The sequence below is a fragment of the Pinus tabuliformis genome, chromosome 2_1 (genome assembly GCF_031772625.1).
Source record: "Pinus tabuliformis cultivar Carrire ecotype Pingquan chromosome 2_1, CPIR1, whole genome shotgun sequence".
In the NCBI taxonomy this organism is placed as follows: Eukaryota; Viridiplantae; Streptophyta; class Pinopsida; order Pinales; family Pinaceae; genus Pinus; species Pinus tabuliformis.
The window spans coordinates 630,711,731-630,730,460 of NC_142299.1; the positions used below are offsets into that span (position 1 = coordinate 630,711,731).

At 36.3% G+C, this 18,730-nt stretch overlaps 1 long non-coding RNA gene and 1 other non-coding gene across 2 annotated transcripts; one reads left to right on the forward strand and one right to left on the reverse strand.

Moving 5' to 3' along the window:
* The first annotated feature begins 1,274 nt into the window (after positions 1-1,274).
* On the forward strand, positions 1,275-1,346 carry TRNAT-CGU (transfer RNA threonine (anticodon CGU)). The gene has a single exon. It is a non-coding gene; the product is annotated as a tRNA-Thr (tRNA).
* Positions 1,347-16,970: 15,624 nt separating this feature from the next.
* On the reverse strand, positions 16,971-17,681 carry LOC149202133 (uncharacterized). Its single transcript, XR_016253500.1, has 4 exons — positions 17,499-17,681; positions 17,348-17,409; positions 17,229-17,272; positions 16,971-17,175 (listed from the first exon to the last, which is right to left on the reverse strand). It is a non-coding gene; the product is annotated as an uncharacterized LOC149202133 (long non-coding RNA).
* Between the last annotated feature and the right edge of the window lie 1,049 nt (positions 17,682-18,730).

Consider the following 18,730-nt stretch of genomic DNA (forward strand, 5'->3'; position numbering starts at 1 on the left):
ATTAAGGGTATTGTTTAGTATGCCATAAACGCACGTGCTATGTCAAGGGTTCATTGAGCAAAGCCCCTGTGATTCGAATATAGTAGAGAAAAGTTTCTATAAGTTTATTGCAGTGAGTCCTACCTTAACAAGTTTGGGTTTGAGCAAAAAACCACCAACCTTATCAAAGTTCAAGCTTTGCAAGGAAAATCTAAGATGAGTTTGGTAGAAAATAGTCATGCAATAACCTTTTATGTACTTCATTTCCTTTATCTTGTTTCTAAAAAATGTTTATAGTCATTTGCAATATGGAATTACTCTTTTGGCTTAAATTTCTCAAAGAAAAAAGTCTAGTATAAAAGAATTACCAAAAAAAATATTCCATTTTGGTCTAGTTTTTAGGACCCCTCTTAAAGACCCTTCTTTTAATACATTGTTAGGACCCTCTTAAAGACCCTTCTTTTAATACACTATTCCACAATTCTGAAAAATAAAGTAGTTCCTTATAGATAATAAGAATCTCTTTAAGGTTTGAAGAATCTTGAGATATGAGGAACACATTTCAACAAGAAATTCACTTGTTAGTTACTTCCAAGATCAATAAACTAGAACACAACGGTATAACACAACAGGCTAGCATCATAAATATGATTATTCATCGAAAACATAAGTTTTCTTGAAAATGAGTGTAATATAGTTGGGAATTTTGCCCTAAATCTGCGAAAGAATATATGTCTTCAACCTTAACAACTCAGCATATGTTAATTTCAACGAAAAAGATACAATCTACTAGCTTGACAAACCATTGTATATGAGATAGTAACATTTCTCTATAATGTAGGACACGAAGACGCAAATAACAACCACGTTCTTTACTAAATTTTATGTATTTTAAAATCATAAAACTTTCTCAAACTTTTCTAAAATAGATTAGAAGAAAGAACCCTTGAAAATTTTTCCAGCTATGTATTGAACTTATTTTTTTATGACAGTGGAGGATGGTCTAATTTTGTCCGGAGTTGATGATTTTATCATTAGTTATGCTGCAGCCCCATATTAATATAATATTTCTATCCTCATTTAAAAGAAAAACATTTTCCGTTACGATAAAATATTTTAAATGAAGTATAACAGTAACTTAGTGACGTGGCTACAATGTTGTTAAATAGAAAGGTTTAAACATTCACATTCAGACCTAAGTAACAATGAATGTTCCAATTACAATGACAGCGTGTCTAAGAAACTTTGATATATTTATAATAATAATGTTCTGTATAATTTTAGATACGTGACTTGCTTCCGTAGCTTAGAGGTAGAGCGTTCGCTTCGTAAGCGAAAGGTCGCGAGTTCAATCCTCGCCGGGAGCTGTCGTTTAGTGCCGGAGTTGTTTTGCAGATTAGCGGTGTCTATACCAGCATTACCATTTTCCCAGCAGGAAAAAAGCACCTGTACATATTTCAGATGGTAGGGCTATCAAGTTTTGCAGATTAGCGGTGTCTATACCAGCATTACCATTTTCCCAGCACGAAAAAAGCACCTGTACATATTTCAGATGGTAGGGCTATCGAAGTCTTCTGGTTCAGAATCCTATATAGTTTTTCAGCAGGAAAAAAGCACCTGTACATATTTCAGATGGTAGGGCTATCGAAGTCTTCTGGTTCAGAATCCTATATAGTTTTTCAGCAGGAAAAAAGCACCTGTACATATTTCAGATAGTAGGGTTATCGAAGTCTTCTTGTTCCATATTTCAGATAAGGGCTATGGAAGTCTTCTGGTTCAGAATCCTATCTATATATATAGCAAGTATATCAAATCCCATTCCACATATTATGTACAAAAATTATACACAATTGATATAAACCAGGAAGTGCTAATATTTAACATTATCGACTATATGCAAAAGCACAGAGTGTCATTGTTTACATATTTACCATATATGCCATATACAAAAAAGGAGAGCAAAAGCATATGATTATACTTACCTCGTGTGACCGTGTTCTGCACCTGGAACAGTGTGGATTAGTTCTACCCGGGCAAGAGAAGGCATCCAGCTTCGATAGTATTTGCCATCATGTTTATTTGGATGTGCAGTCCTTCTGTTGCATCCAGCAGGCCCTTCTTTGACAACCTGTCTGCATTTTGATTGTAGCCTGTCTACATTTTGATTGTAGTCTTTGCTCATATGTTGTATGGTGGATTCCTGGAATGTGCCCCATAGCTTTCCAATTTAATTTAGTCAATCTTGTAGTGTATTCTATTCTATTGTATCTTATTTTCTCCACTGATGTGATCAATGATACAACTAGAATCCTCATAGAAATAATGTCAGGGATGTCTATGTATTTTGTGAACTAGAGTAATCCCCACAAAGCGATGGCTTCCACTTTCATGTTTGATCCGGCTCCCACATGCCAGTGTATCCAAAACTCTTGGTCTTCAAAGAACTTAATCCAAATGCCACAGCGGCCTCCTCATGATGCCCCATCAAAAAAGCACACTGAAAAACAGTGCGTGGATTCGCCCCCTTGTCTGCCTTATCCTTGAGCGAGTAGCCATTGAGCGAGTAGCCATTGTCATTGTCAATAGTGATCCATTGATTTATGTCAGTAAGTATCATTTCCTCTTTCACCTTATTATTTCTAAAAATACATTGATTGCGCCATTTCCAAATCTCCCAAAAAAAAAATTGCCAAGGGAAGCATCCTCATCTGTGACATTGTAAGCTCCACCATTTTAAACAGTCAGTTATGTTATTGTATCGCACATATGGAATGTTCATATATGGAATGTTCATATTAGCAGAAAAATGTTTCCCTATGCAGACAAAACAAGGGCATTTCCGAAATAGATCACTGTTGTCTTCCTCCTCATTCCAACATAAGAAGCAAATCCCCGGCCTTTGTCCTAGGTAAGGTTTTTATTTTGCCATGACAACCATAAGAACATGATGAGCATGGAAGGCATTTTCGTATATCAAAATTTGTAAACCAGAGCTGTAGATACTTCATTCATAGGTTGTAATAAGTGTCCCCCACCTGGATCTCCCCAGCTTTTTTTTCTTCCCGGCCCAAGTAATCCGACTGCCCCTCCTATCATAAAAAAAAACCGCATTCCTCATCGTTTCTGTGATACGCACCCACTCCAGTGCCAGTTGTCCGATCAGTTTCCACTGAAGGGAATCCTTCCAAATCAATATGCTACCAGCCATTCCCAAATGACTTGATTCCAGAAAAAGATGTCATTGGCAGATGTCATTGGCAACAACATTAGTAATGCAACTAAAGTCCACATAGCATTCTCGTTTAACATGGTCATTCCTAATGCAACTAGAATCCACGTAGCATAGCTAGGTTGCTAATTTCATTCCCTCGTATCTAGATAATTTTCGTATGCTCAAATCATTGGGCTCTACTAGGTCTTTTAAACAATGGTTTCATTTGAACTTCTACTTTGAAGATTATGCTTTCGAGTGATGTCTATGTAGTGAAAATATGTTGAGTATCTATTCGGAAAGAAAATTATCAAAATTAGTTATGGAAAGAACCTTCTTATTGGACTTGTAATGTTATTTTTTTTTTATTAACTTATATTAGGTTATTAGTCTATCCATTGAGTGATTGAATTATGTAATCGATTCTTATAAGAATTATTTGTACACCTACGAAGTATTTGTATGCTAGTTACATATCTGCATCTTGCATGGATACATTAGTATACTATGATTAGTATTAAGTTTAATTAGTGGTTAATCAATTGATTAATTTTTAATATTGATTAATAATTCATTAATGGTTATTATGATTAATTCAACATTTAGTTAATTAGGATTCTGGCGAATCCGTTTTGATTTGATTGTCCCATAAAAATAAATTTTATTATTTTATTATTTTATCATCTTTATTTACGTGACAAGTTTGACTTCCTCGAATTAATTTTGGATACCTCTAATTAATTTTGGATACCATAACAGGCAAAGGATGGTAGGGGCCATTATGGCACATTGGTGGCATTAACTCGTGGCAAAGATAAATTCAAGAAAATGGGAGGGAGAAGGGGCATTCTTATAGGGTAACTCTGGGGAAACATGAGATGATTTTGTGGTTTGATTTGGTTTTCACACTTTAGGTTGATTTTGGGGTTTGGGCACTTGCAATGTAGAGTTTTCCTGTCACTGAGAGGTTTATTTTGGTGTTGGACACGAAAGGGGTGTTGGAACATGAATCTCAGACACACTACAACTATGGTTTAGACTTGGCCTTGGATGGCGAGGGAACTTGTGGACGCTCCTTGGGCTAGGAAGTTGGATAGATTTTTCTAGTTGGTAGGATGACATATTCACTTGGGTGGTCCCAACGTGTACACCACAATAGAGCTACATAACCAGGTATTCTTCTTGTGGTTGGCTAAGTTATGTAAACTATCAAAATAAAATATATATATATATATATATATATGTAATTGTCAATTATGTTGTTTTTAATAAATACACAATGAATTGTGGAAACTTTATCAAAATTGAAGGATCACAAAATGGTCCTCACACGTGGTATGTAATTCCCACTTCTTGATCCTATTAGCTTATATTATGTTATTAACCTACCTACTCAGTGATTAACTTATGTGATTGATTATTATAAGAATTATTGGTACACGTGCAAGGTATGCATATGCTAGCTACATACCCACATCTCACAGAGATACATTAGTATCCTATGATTAGTATTAATATTAATTAGTGGTTAATCACTTGAGGAACCATTCATCTAGATTAATAATTCATTAATGATTATTATGATTAATTCAATAAATAATTAATTTGGATTCTAAAGGATCCATTTTAATTTGATTGAAATGTAAAAGTAAATATTATTAGTTTATTAATTTATCATCCTTATTGGCGAGACAAATTTGACTTCCACGAGTTACTTTTGGATAAGGGAATAGGTGGAGAATGATCGGGGTCATTATGGGAGGCTGATCACATTAAATCAAAGGGTGAGATAAGTGTGGCAAAATGGGAGTGAGAGAGGGCATTCTTACAGGGGAAATTTTGGGGAACTCAGGAGGATTTTGGGGTTGATTTGGTTTTGGCACTTTGGGTTGATTTTTTAGTTTTGGCACTTGGGAGTGTAAAGGTTTGGTTGTCACTAAGTGGTGGAATTTGGTGTTGGAAACTGGAGGGGTTTTGGCACAAGGATCTTAAACACACTACGACCGTCATTTGGACTTGAGCTAGGGAACTTGTGGAGGTTCCCTAGGATAGGAAGTTTGATACACTTTCCAAATTGGTAGGGTGGCATATTTAGTCAGGTGATCCTAGCAGGAGCACTACAATTGAGCCACTATGATGTAGGAGCATTCAGGCCTAGTCAGCAATGTGATAACGTGATCACATGTTGTGACTAGCAAGGGGTTGAAAGGAAAGAGTTTAATTAATTTTATTTATTTAAATACGTGAGAGTGTTTATTTATTGTAAAATATGAGAAAGGGGCATAGTGGCTGATTGATTCTCCCTATGTGGAGATCAGGCCAAACTGTTAGATTTAATTGGTTTAAAAAGAAAATGAGGAAACTGAAAGCTTGATTTAGTGGTTGTTTAGAAAAGAGTGGAACTAAAGAGACTTTTTAGGAGAGGTTGAGAGATTCAGATTCTGAACCAAAATTGGGTCATGAATCCATTCTTTGTATAAAGTGCGATTTCCTTGTATAATTGAGGGGTTGGTTAGCTAGACTAGGAGAGAGAGGCTGGAAGATTAGCAAGAGAAGTAGAAAGGAGAGAGAGAGGATTTCAACTAGAACATGGTTGTTATTGCTGTAGTCAAGCTAGAGGGCGAGACTCTAAAAATTGTGTTATATTGAATAAATGTTTCAATACATGTGTTAATAGGCCATTTGTATGAGATCCTTTGCTTTTCTCTGTGTGTATGCCTACGGAAGAAATTATGCATTCTTCTCTGTTTTATGCATGAATTTACGAATGACAGTGGTTGAAATAGCATGATCAACCTTAATTCCTTAGTATTGTTTGAGCGTTTTTATGCTCAGTCAATTATCCAAGCCTTCCCAGAGAAATTATATAAGAATCCATAATTACAGATAGAGTGTGGCCAGGAAGCGTTTTTAACACAGGTTTCATTGAAGATAAGCAGAATCAAGACTAAAGGAAACAGTTGCGAGAAGACTCAACAACCATTAGATCTAAAATATCAACGATCGAGATTGTTCACATCGGTGGAAGTCTTCGTGGATAGATCGGGTCTTAACCCTTTGCAAATGCAGAATGCGATAGAGCGATGCAATGTAGACCATTGGATCGAGGTTGATCGAATGACGAAGGAATGATCACATATCGCAGGATAGGAGGGTTGATAGACAGCATAAAGTGAGCGCCAATAATCGGAGATCGACGATCGAGACCAAGCAAAGTTCGAGCATATCGGAGGAGTGGGTGACTCAAGCGCGGATTTGACAAATTTATATACGCGAATTAATAACCCTTGAGATTCGACTATACAATAAAGTGGAGTTTTCCATAGTTCTATGTAATATGTTTGCATATCAGATGCGATAGAGGCCGACGAATAACTATGGACTTGTGAAGTCCCGATTGCAATCAACGATGAGGTACAACCTCGGGTTCTATGCGGAGGTTGTACAAAAGGTGGAAGCATTGTTTTAGGAGGATTTCTTAAGTCGATAGAAAGATTTTGAAGAAAGACTTGAACCAAAGTCTTATACAAATACTTGAGGGTCGATATAGGGTCGATAGGCTTTAAGGCAGGGTGATTGAGTTCCATAACAAGGAACGGTTATAAAGGGCTTAACCATTTATGCTTTGAAGTTTTGACTCCATAGAAGAGTCAAACTCCTGGGACAATTATTTTAATGCATTTCATGCATACTGTGGGTATGTGCGGGGTAACCCTACATCAATTTTGGTATCAGAGCAAGATTAATGCTCTGTGGAGACTGATTGAGGAACTAAATTATATTTCCCAGCATATATAACTGGCATTGTAATGGATCTGACACAAAGGGAGAACAGAGAACGTAAGGGGTCATGCATAGAAGAATTATGACATGTTACAGGCAATGAAGACTTCAGTTGGTTATTCAAGAGAGACTGTGGAAAAGAGATTTGAGGAAGCTAGGATTAGAAAGGATCTGGTAAGTTTTAAAGCTTTAATGGTATGTGTAGGTGAATGTAGGTAATGAATTTGCAACAAACTATTGCAAGGAAATAAGTGAATATAGATGTACTCAGCAAGAACAGGAATTTGGTTGAAAGAGGGATTGAAGTTCAAAAGGTAAAGCAGCATGTGTATTGTCCAACCAGAGCAAGGTGAAAGAGATAGATCAGCAGGTATGAGTTGTATTTTGATGATTGGTTCATTTGAATTATTTTTATAAAGGGAAGAGAGTGGTAGCAGCAACACACAGTAGCAGACTGTGTGAAGAAAGAGAGGAGTTGTGTTGGTGGCAATGAACCTAAATATTCTAGCTGAAAGTTGGACAGGGAGAATAGTTAAAGTGTTCTCAAGAGAAGGTGAGTTGAGGATACAAGCCTAAAGAGAGCAGAAGAGAATTCTCAAGAGGTTCCAGAGATAGAGAACCAGTGCTTACCAAAAGGCCAAGTCCAGAGAAGGGATTGGTGAGGTAAGTGACAGTAGGAAGGACTTGTTGTCACAGAGGCTTAGTGCAGCTCATAGTGAGTGAGAAGCTCATAGAGATAATGAGGAAATGACTACTGATAGTCATAGTAGGGGTTCAGAGAGAAGCCACAGTAGAGGAAAGGAGGATGCCAAGGAACAAGGCAAAGGAGAGAAGATGAGTCAAGAGGTATTTGACAGAGAAATTACAGAACTGAAGATAATTATGGATAACATGATAGTGTTGCTAGAAAAAGGTGAAGGAAACCGAAGATATGGTTGGACTATGAAAAGAGAGAAGATAAAGTGGAAGTTGTTGCAGAAACAGGTAAAGAGGAGAAAGTATATCAAATTAAGAGAAGAACTCAGAGCAGTTGAGTTAGAGATGGAAGATAGCTATTGTAGACACAAGCAAGAGATTTACCTTTTGAATCATTGACCGGAGAATCCATAGTTTTAACATTTTTGTACCAACGTTTCAAATCCCAAATAGGATCCATCATTCTCTTATCCTGAAGATGGATCCCATTTGGGATTTGAAACGTTGGTACAAAAATGTTAAAACTGTGGATTCTCCGGTCAATCATTCAAAAGATTTACCTTACTGAGGAAGGAATCATTGATGATTTCCTGAACTGTTGGACAAGTTCGAATCCACAGAGAGATGTGATGTTTGAAACATCAAAGAAAAAGGAGCCTAGGATTTTTTAAACTGATGATTTGTGTATGTATGCAGGTGATGACCAAACTTTAGATGGTATGTTTATGCAGGTTGCTGAAGAAATGAAATTGTTAGAAGAAATGGAAGTAATATAACAATTCTTGATTGATCATGTGTTCAAGGACACTGGAGATGGACAAATGTTGAAGACTACTAAAGAAGATGAAGATGATGCATCCAGTAAGACTTGGCAGAAAGATGGCAAACAGTCTGAAGACAAAAAGGAGTTGCAGATTGCAAAAGGAGAAGTAGAAAAGAGGTATGAAGATGACCTTATGGAAGGAGCAAACAGGAGTGTAGATACAATATAAACACTTGAGGTAATGGAATTATCTCTTCAATTTTTATTCAAAAATTATGAACCTTTATTGATAGTTAATGGGCAAGAAATAATCTTGAAAGGACATAATGGATCATTAATGGAAAGGAATCTTACTAAAGAGTGTATTATGGAAGATGATAGAACCAAGGTTTATAAAGAAAATTAAACCTAAGGAGGTATAGTTAATCTGTTCAAGGTTATGAAGAAGAAAGGAAAAGAGGATAAACATAAACACAAAGAGAGGTTGGTGGCCACTGATGCACAATTGGAAATTAAAGACAATGATATTTGTACAAATTACCAAAAGAATAAATGTGAGTGTAAACATCAAATTGAAAATAGACAGGAAATCTTAGAGGATGAAGGTAAGGATGCTTTTGTGAACTATGTATATGCAGTGAGCAACCCAGGGGAACAGTGGAAGGTGATATTCATGGTGATGACAATAATTTTCACTATTGTGAAAGGGACTCAACAGTGGAATGAGAAACCTATAGTATCTGGTGATTTTGTTTCTTGTATGGAAACAAATAGAACTTTAGGTTCTAAACTCAGAGATTGGCAGATTTTTATTGAAACTAAGGAGGAATGGAAAAGGCAACTCAGCAACTTACAGATTTGTAAGGAAGGAACAAGAAGAATGAAAAGGAGCGTGAAAGGAAGAAAGGCCAAGGAGAAGAGCAAAGAATAGAATTCAGAACTTAGACAGCATTCAGAACAAAGTGAAGACAAAGAAGATTTTTTCAAGACAAGACAATGTGACAAGTTTGACATGTCATATATACATCAAGAGGATGACAAATCAGAAAACTTATGGAGTAGAATTAATGAAGACAGAGATAGAAAATGTAATATATTTTCTGACTATGAATTATTAATTGTTGAATGTGGTTTTCAGGATGAAGGACAAACTACTCTTGGAGATATGTTTGCACTAATAAATATGAAGGAAGATGTAAATTCTGGAGCTGTAGAAAGTCAGTTTTCTTTATGGAAACAAGAAGATGAGAGTAAGCAACGAGTTGACTTAGAAACTTGGAATAGAGGAAGGAGAGTTGGCATAGCTCTTAAACCAGTTATTGCCGAAGAGGAAGAAGATTTCAGGAGATGTGGAAGTATAGTCCACAGACAGATTTTGCTCTTAATACAAAGAAGACTTAAAAGTTGAGAGTTTATATTGAGGATGCAATGGGGAAATTGGGTGAGCAGTTCAATTAAGGTTGATAAGAAAATGGAGAAAATTGAACAAAGTTCAATAATTAATATATTTGCAGTCAGAGGAAAATATATAGTTGGAAGGCTATATGTTCTTGTATTAACCAAAACCCAATCTTCTTTTGAGATTGGAAGGACTCTACTTAAGCTATTGGATAGGTGGATGATGAAAACTACAAAGGCGATGAGTATAAAGAATTGTCAAAGTCAGCAAATCAAGGAAAGATGGAAGGATATACAAGACAACATAAAGAAATTGGTTTATAGACAGAAGGAGATGTTGGTGATCGAGTCAGAAGTCAAAAGGAATAGTCAGGTACAAGACAAGAGAAAATACCTGAAGATAGAGATCAATTCTATTGGTATAATGACATGACAACAGTAGATAGAGAAGCAGAGATTTATGTTGTTTGAGGAGGTGTTTATACATGGTATCAACACCAAAACATTATGAAAAGGAGATGCTTATGAATGCAGAGCAAAAGACATCCACAACACAAAGTTTGGCAACCACGAGAAACAAAGGAGGTAGAAAATACACTTGCAGATGAAAAGGATCAGGTAACCAGTTGGGGAACGAATTCTGATGAAGTTTACAACAGAGGAAATAGAAAGACTCATGAATAGGATTCCATGGAAACTTTCAACTTTGGGAGTCTGATGCAGGAGCATTCAAGCCTAGTTAGCAATGTGATAATGTGATCACATGTTGTGACTAGCAAGGGGTTGGAAGGCAAGAGTTTAATTAATTTTGTTTATTTAAATATGTGAGAGTGTTTATTTATTGTAAAATATGAGAAAAGGGGCATAGTGGCTGATTGATTCTCCCTGTGTGGAGATCAGGCCAAACTGTTAGATTTAATTGGTTTAAATAGAAAATGAGGAAACTGAAAGCTTGATTTAGTGGTTGTTTAGAAAAGAGTGGAACTGAAGAGACTTTTTAGGAGAGGTTGAGAGATTTCAAATTCTGAACCAAAATTGGGTCATGAATCCATTCTTTGTATAAATTGTGATTTCCTCGTATAATTGAGGGGTTGGTTAGCTAGACTAGGAGAGAGAGGCTGGAAGATTAGTGAGAGAAGCAGAAAGGAGAGAGTGAGGATTTCAACTGGAACAGGGTTGTTATTGCTGTAGTCAAGCCAAAGGGCGAGACTTTGAAAATTGTGTTATATTGAATAAATGTTTCAGTACATGTGTTAATAGGCCATTTGTATGGGATCCTTTGCTTTTCTCTGTGTGTATGCCTACGAAAGAAACTATGCATTCTTCTCTGTTTTATGCATGAATTTACGAATGACAGTGGTTGAAATAGTGTGATCAACCTTAATTCCTTACTAGTGTTTGAGCGTTTTTATGCTCAATCAATTATCCAAGCCTTCCTTGGAGAAATTATATAAGAATCCATAATTGCAGATAGAGTGTGACCAGGAAGCGTTTTTAACGCATGGTTCATTAAAGATAAGTGGGATCAAGACTAAACGAAACGATTGCACGAAGACTCAACAACCATTAGATCTAAAAGATCAATGGTCGAGATTGTTCACATCGGTGGAAGTCTTCTTCGATAGATTAGGTCTTAACCCTTTGTAAACACCGATTGCGATAGAGCGATGAAATGTAGACCACTGGATTGGGGTTGATCGAATGGCAGAGAAACGATCGCATATCGCAGGATAGGAGGGCTGATAGACAGCGTAAAGTGAGCGCCGATACAACAATCGCCGATAATCGAAGATCGGTGATCAGGACCAAGCAGAGTTCGGGCATATCGGAGGAGTGGGCGACTCAAGCACGGATCCGACAAATTTATATATGCGGATGAATAACCCTTGAGATCCGGCTATACAATAAAGTAGAGTTTTCCATAGTTTTATGTAATATGTTCGCATATCAGATGTGATAGAGGCCGAGGAATAACTGTGGACTTTTGAGGTCTCGATTGCGATCAGCGATGAGGTACAACCTCGGGTTCTATGCGGAGGTCATATAAAAGGCGGAAACACTATTTTAGGAGGATTTCTTAAGTCGATAGAAAGATTTTGAAGAAGGACTTTAACCAAAGTCTTATACAAAGACTTGAGGGTCGATATAGGGCCAATAGGCTTTAAGGCAGGGTGATTGAGTTCTGATAACAAGGAATGGTTATAAAGGGTTTAACCATTTATGCTTTGAAGTTTTGACTCCATAGAAGAGTCAAACTCCTGGGACAATTATTTTTATGCGTTTCATGCATACTGTGGGTATGTGCAGGGGTGGCCCTACACCACACTATAACCATGTATTCTTCTTGTCGTTGGTTAACTTATGTAAATTTTCATGATCAAATTCTTTGACATGTTTTAATATGTCATAACAAATATATATAGTGAGTTGTCAATTATGTTGTTTTTGTTTTTTAATATATATGTGGTAAAATTGTGGAAACATTATCAAATTGAAGGACCCTGGAATAGTATCATACGAGTAATACACATCCTTTAGAGAAAAGGGAAATAAATACATTGGTTGATATTACAATTTTAGCATGCGAGTCTCAATATTTTTTAACAAGTAAGATCAATGGTATGGGAATGATGGTATTGAACTTTAATTAAAATATTAAGAGTTATTTAACTTCAAAACATGTGATCTAGTTTGAGTGGTGAGAATGAGTTCTCTTACTCAACATATTTTCCAAAAAAAAATAGGGGTATGCTCTTTCTAGAATGAAGAGATGACTTTGGGAGGTGAAAATATTTCTCTCTCTTGATAACACTAATATAGCAGCATTTGGGATAAAAGAATGAACATTTATTGAATATAGAAGCTTGGAAGTCTAAACATCCATTTTTCATTACCTTGTTATATCTAAGAGAACCTAGAAGTAAATGTCCTTGTGGAGCCTTTACCTTGGCATGTTAGGAAGTGGGCTATGTGAATTCTTTGGTGATACAATATTCAAATAGTCCTCAGCTTTATTTGCATTATTGGTAATGTGTGGTTAACTATTTAATGGGTGCATGTCACACATAATAACTTGCTACTGGGTAATTTAACTGTGCAACAAAATTATTATTTTTTAAATGTCAATCTAGGTTCGTAAACTTGTTAAGTACACTACATTATATGTGTTAGGTGATCAACTTTCAATTTGAGTGGAAAAATCTTAGTCTATAAATGATTAATCTATTCAAAATGGAGTGTTATATTAATGTATGAAATGACAATGGAATCTTAAATGAAGCACTTAAATCTTGAAGCATAAAAGCCTATGAATGCAATACAATTCTACCTATGAGATGAAATCTAGTCAGAACACACACTTGAATCTAACGAAATAAATTATTCTAATGAATTAATAAAAATAAAGGCAATAAAAGACAATTATTCTACGAAATAAAAACAACTATTCAAATTTTAATCGAGTGAAAGCAAAATCAATTTATTCTAAGAAAGTAATGAACCTTGAATTAATTAAAGTTGATATTATCTAATGAAATAAAAAACAACGATCTGTTTTAAAAAATCATTCAAGTTCTGATCCAAAAAAAATTTACACCATGAAAGTAAGAACAATTATTCTATGAAAGAAATAACAACTATCTAAAGAAGAAATGTAATTGTCTATGAAAACAATACAACCATTCAGTCAACCAATGGAAAACCTAGCTTAAGTAATCGAAATTGTGAAGAAACATGACAAAACTGGAATAAAAAGTCCTCAATACGTGTGTTCAAAGCTTAGAATCCATTTATACGGTATACCTATGAAAGATGTGTAAATATTCGTATGAATGTGAGACTGGCAACGAATGCGAGTGGAAATGAACATGAAAGTAAAGAGCTGAATGTATGAATAACTACCGAATGTTTTTGGTATTTTTAAAATCTAATTCAATCACTTGACAAATCTGTAAAAGAGAATAAAGCTATGAGCAAAAGCTATGAATCACGACTACATGAAACAAAACAAAAATGAGACAGCAAAACAGAGAAAGGAAAAACTATACTACAGAGTCACTGGGTTTCCAAGCGCTAATATACAAGACCCCCTGACCAATCTCTAATTATGGAGTTGACCCCGTGACCAGCGTCTAATTATGGAGTTGTTGACATAAGTATTTGCAGTATTTATGTCCATGGCTGTATAAGGCCCCGGGGCCATGGGCCACCTTTTTTTTGGTTGACATGAGTAATTATAATAGTTTTTCTATTATAACTAATTTACATAGTGTTTTTTGAAATTTAATTTAATTATTAATACTTATTGAGTAAATAATATGGATTTGATTTTTACAGATATTTTAGAATATTTTTAATATATATATATAAAGTTGAGATATATCTCTAAAATAGTTATGTCATGAAATTTGTTATTAAATAAATGTTTTGATATTTATTTGATATATATTTACTAACCATTTAATATATATAGTTATACTTATTATTTTTCATTTAAATTTTTGTTAATGATGGAAAGAGGAGTCTAGTTAATATTTTTGTTTACATAGCGGGAAAATCTATCATAAATTAGTTGTCAAACCAACCATGAGAAAACCATCACCATCATTGATTGTTATTTGCTAATATAGGTTGACTTATCACTGTTATTCAAAGAAAACCACCTCGTGATAATTAGTAAGGAGGCAAGTTTGTCAAATGCCTCCTAGTCTTATGCAGGTTAACTCACAATTGTTATTCAAAGAAAACCACCACTTGATAATCAGTAAGGAGGCAAGTTTGTCCAATGCCTTCTAGTCTTATGTAGGTTAACTCATCATTGTTATTCAAAGAAAACCACCTCACTGGTAGTCAGTTAGTAAGAGGGCAACTTTGTCAAAGTTTGTCAGATGCCTCCTAGTCTTATGTAGGTTAGCTCATCATTGTTATTCAAAGAAAACCAACTCACTAGTAAGGAGGCAAATTTGTCAAATGCCTCCTAGTCTTATGTAGGTTAACTCATTGTTATTATTCAAAGAAAACCACAGTCAGTTAGTAAGAGGGCAACTTTGTCAAAGTTTGTCAAATGCCTCCTAGTCTTATGTAGGTTAACTCATCATTGTAATTCAAAGAGAACCAACTCACTAGTAAGGAGGCAAATTTGTCAAATGCCTCCTAGTCTTATGTAGATTAACTCATTGTTGTTATTCAAAGAAAACTACCTCGTGAACAAGTTTGTCAGATGCCTCCTAATCTTATGTACGTTAACTCATCACTGTTATTCAAAGAAAACCACTTCACTAGTAAGGAGGCAAGTCTGTCAAATGCCTCCTAGTCTTATGTAGGTTAACTCATCATTGTTATTCAAAGAAAACAACCTTGTGATAATTAGTAAGGAAGCAAGTTTGTAGATACATCCTAGTCTTATGTAGGTTAACTCATCATTGTTATTCAAAGAAAACCACCTCAGTAGTAGTCAATTAGTAAAAAAGCAACTTTGTCAAAATTTATTATATACCTCCTAATCTTATGAACTCATCATTGTTATTCTTAAAAAGCCACCACTTTATCCATACCTCCAAATCTCAAACAAAATTTTACTCCACTGTAACACCCCTTGTGAAAAGTAAATGCTAGTAACTAGTGAAGTAAATATGGAACAAAGACTTTATTTAAATATGTGTAATTATGTTGTTAATGTTAATGTTATGTTAATAAAAAGACAGATTGTATTGGTACCATTCTGAATTGAGTTATGATTAATCATGGTTAAGTAATTGAGGAATCAGTTACCCTAACTACCTGGAGGTAGTTGAGACCCCAGAGGAAAAAGGGGAAAAAATGCCAAGTCTGGTTGGGATCAGATGGCAGAAAGAAATGCTATGCTGGTGAGGATCAGATAGCAGAAGTGGAAAAAGGAAAAACTTTCCTGTGCACGCTACGTCTGGTTAGGATCAGATAGCGTTGACTGGCAAAGACCAGTGTTATTGCGGTCGAGTAGGACCTGCAAGTGCTTGGGGGTGGAAGCTCAGCAAAGACTTCCTACGGACGGGTGGATTGACAAGCATCATAAAGAGGTTTGGCACAGAAGCAGGTATGGCTTCTTGCTTATGCAACTATTAAAGGATTAAATGTTTATTTTGGTTCTGTGAATAGAACAGTGAAATAAGTGAAGTATTGACTGCTTTTATTATAAGACAGTGAAGTATTGACTGCTTTTATTATAAGTCAGTGTCGAGAAAATAGAAATGATATGCTCTGTGCATTATAGACAATATATACAGCCTTAGGAAAACATGTATAGTTTACTGTGTAAATGATAATAAAACCACCGAGTCAAGTGTATTATTGACCCGAACAAGAACCTGAGAAAAGAACTTAAGAATCTACAGGGGAAATATTACCGGAGACTGCGGTTACAGTACTCCTCAAAACCCTAGTAAATACCCCGAAGGGTTATGGTTACAGTGTCTATAACTTATTCAGAAAACAGAACCGAAAACAGAACCCTGTGTTTATGAAATAGAAAAGAGGAAAACGCAACCAAGTATGAAAGATAAGCCGGCATATAGATACATGTATATATACAACTATTCCGCAAATGTAACGAAACCTACAGCCGTTCCTTGTAACTTGAATAGGGTAAAACCCCGGCAATAAATTGTAAACACAGAACTAAGTTTAAAGGCTCGCGTTCAAGCGAGAGAACAGAACATTGAAATCTTTGTTGCATATGTTACGGTAAACCATGTACTATTATCACAGAACTTTACTCATAAGCAACCGGACCATAAATATTATAAAGATTGCAGAGGAAATGCATTTCGACGATATCTTATACAGTTGAACACGCATTCACAGAAAACGGTACTGCATGTTATGTAAAGCATTTTATTTCTTCTTAACGAAAAAACAGAAGGTGAATATAAACTAGAACGCCGCGGTGAGGGGAAGACTGTGACTGTAAGTCCAAAACCCCGGCGGTTCTTCACATTGATATGCTGCTTAGTGAAACCCCTCGGCCGAGCCGTAGCTTACGCCAGGCTGGTCGAGGCACCAAGCCGGCAACCATAACTAAAGTTACATTCCTAAACATTAAGAAAATACATGCACAGTGCCTTGACGGAATACATACAGCTACTCACACCGGCACGAAGCTATCCATGATATCGAAACGACAAAGAACAAGTATATTTATCCATGCAAAAGAAACTGAGTATAAATATATCATTGTGCACTTGAATACACAAATGTTCCACAGTTAAACTAGGCAGGAACGCCTTGAAGTTCAAAAACAGAGTTAACAATTAGATTTACAGCTGGGTTCAGAAGAACCAGTCAAGTCTTACGAAAATAGAACAATAACGACACCAAAATGTGCATACATGAACTGATACTTCTCGGCCTCAATAGCAAAAGAGAACCCGAGCTTGAACAGAGAGGAATTTGGGACATTCCCGTAATCCCTGCCAAGGGAATCATATCTTAGCTAATTCTTAAAACAAACCTCATGCGAATAGAACCAGTGTTCAAACCCTTACCGGTGTTGGGTAGCCGACGAACGAAGGAAACCCCTTACTCCAGAGGCATGGGCGGTGACCATCTGCATACCCATGAATACACATTAGCACAAACCTGGCAGAACCAAAATGTAAACTGTGAACACAAGCTCTGGAAGGAATAATTCATTACCTGCGAAATCGAGACCTGGTATAATCAACGCCATCAATGACGAAGTATGCAGGGCCTGGAAGCCATGGTTGCATGCCAGTGAACCTCGGGTGACAGAGAAAGTTAAACAACGATGGAAGGATGCAGAGCTGCAGCTACAACGCTGCATAATGAAATGGAGGACTAAAGCCGCGAAACAAGCACTAGCATATAAGTAAGCCAGCCCAATTACCGACTCGTGGCACAGTTGGAGCCGTGGATCTGCGGTGAGCCATCTGCATCGTCCGATAACCGGTGACCTCGGGATAGGTTTTGGCGCGGAGGCAACAAGTCCAAGGCCACAGTACAAGCACATGGCCGCATGACAACCGACCGTCGATCTAGCCAGGTGGGCTTCATCAACGCTACCATGCGGACTAAGGTCAGAGCCGGACTTGCCAGCACATCCGGTAGATTTATCGGAATATGGAAAGTGTAGTTGCCGTAGATCAAACATTAAATAATTTCCATCTGTGATACCGGGTATCACATCATGTAATTTGTATATCGAAAACCATATCATTAGCCCGTGAAACATTATGAGCGGCAATCAACAGTTGACAAAAACAAATATATATATTGTGTTAACGCATGTGCATTGACATGTAACATAGCATCATGATTCTTTATAGTTGAGTTGTGATTTCGTATGCAGGTTAAGTAAAAGTCAAAGTCCATGTATTTAACATGTTAAGTAAAGGTTGTAATATATGTAAGAGTAGTCAATATTAAAAAAAATTGTTTACTGTAGTTTTACTTATGGGTACGTGACAAATTGGTATCAGAGCCCAAGGTTTACAACTCTGTGGCCTTTGGGAAAATTTTAAGATTACAGCAATATGTTTATAAACAGTATTATGATAACAGTTCAGCAATACATCAAGACAATTAACTCTGTTTAATGAGATGTTCAGTAGCAGGTAGCAGCAGAATGAGAAGAGGACACAGTGCTCCTTCTGGGAATCCAGAACCCCCGGACAACACGGAACAACCTCAAGGGAATTCTGAGTTCTGGGTACAACTGGGAGCAGCAGGTCGCACTACTGATTCAACGCTATTGAGGACCTTGCAAGAGTTAAAGGAGGAAATGGCTCAGTTGCGTGCAGATAACGCAAGATTGAATGTTGAACAAGAGAGGATCCTGAAAAGCTTATCTGATAAACAGCATCAACAGCAGTCACATCCGAGGCCGGAACAAGCACACATAACAGATG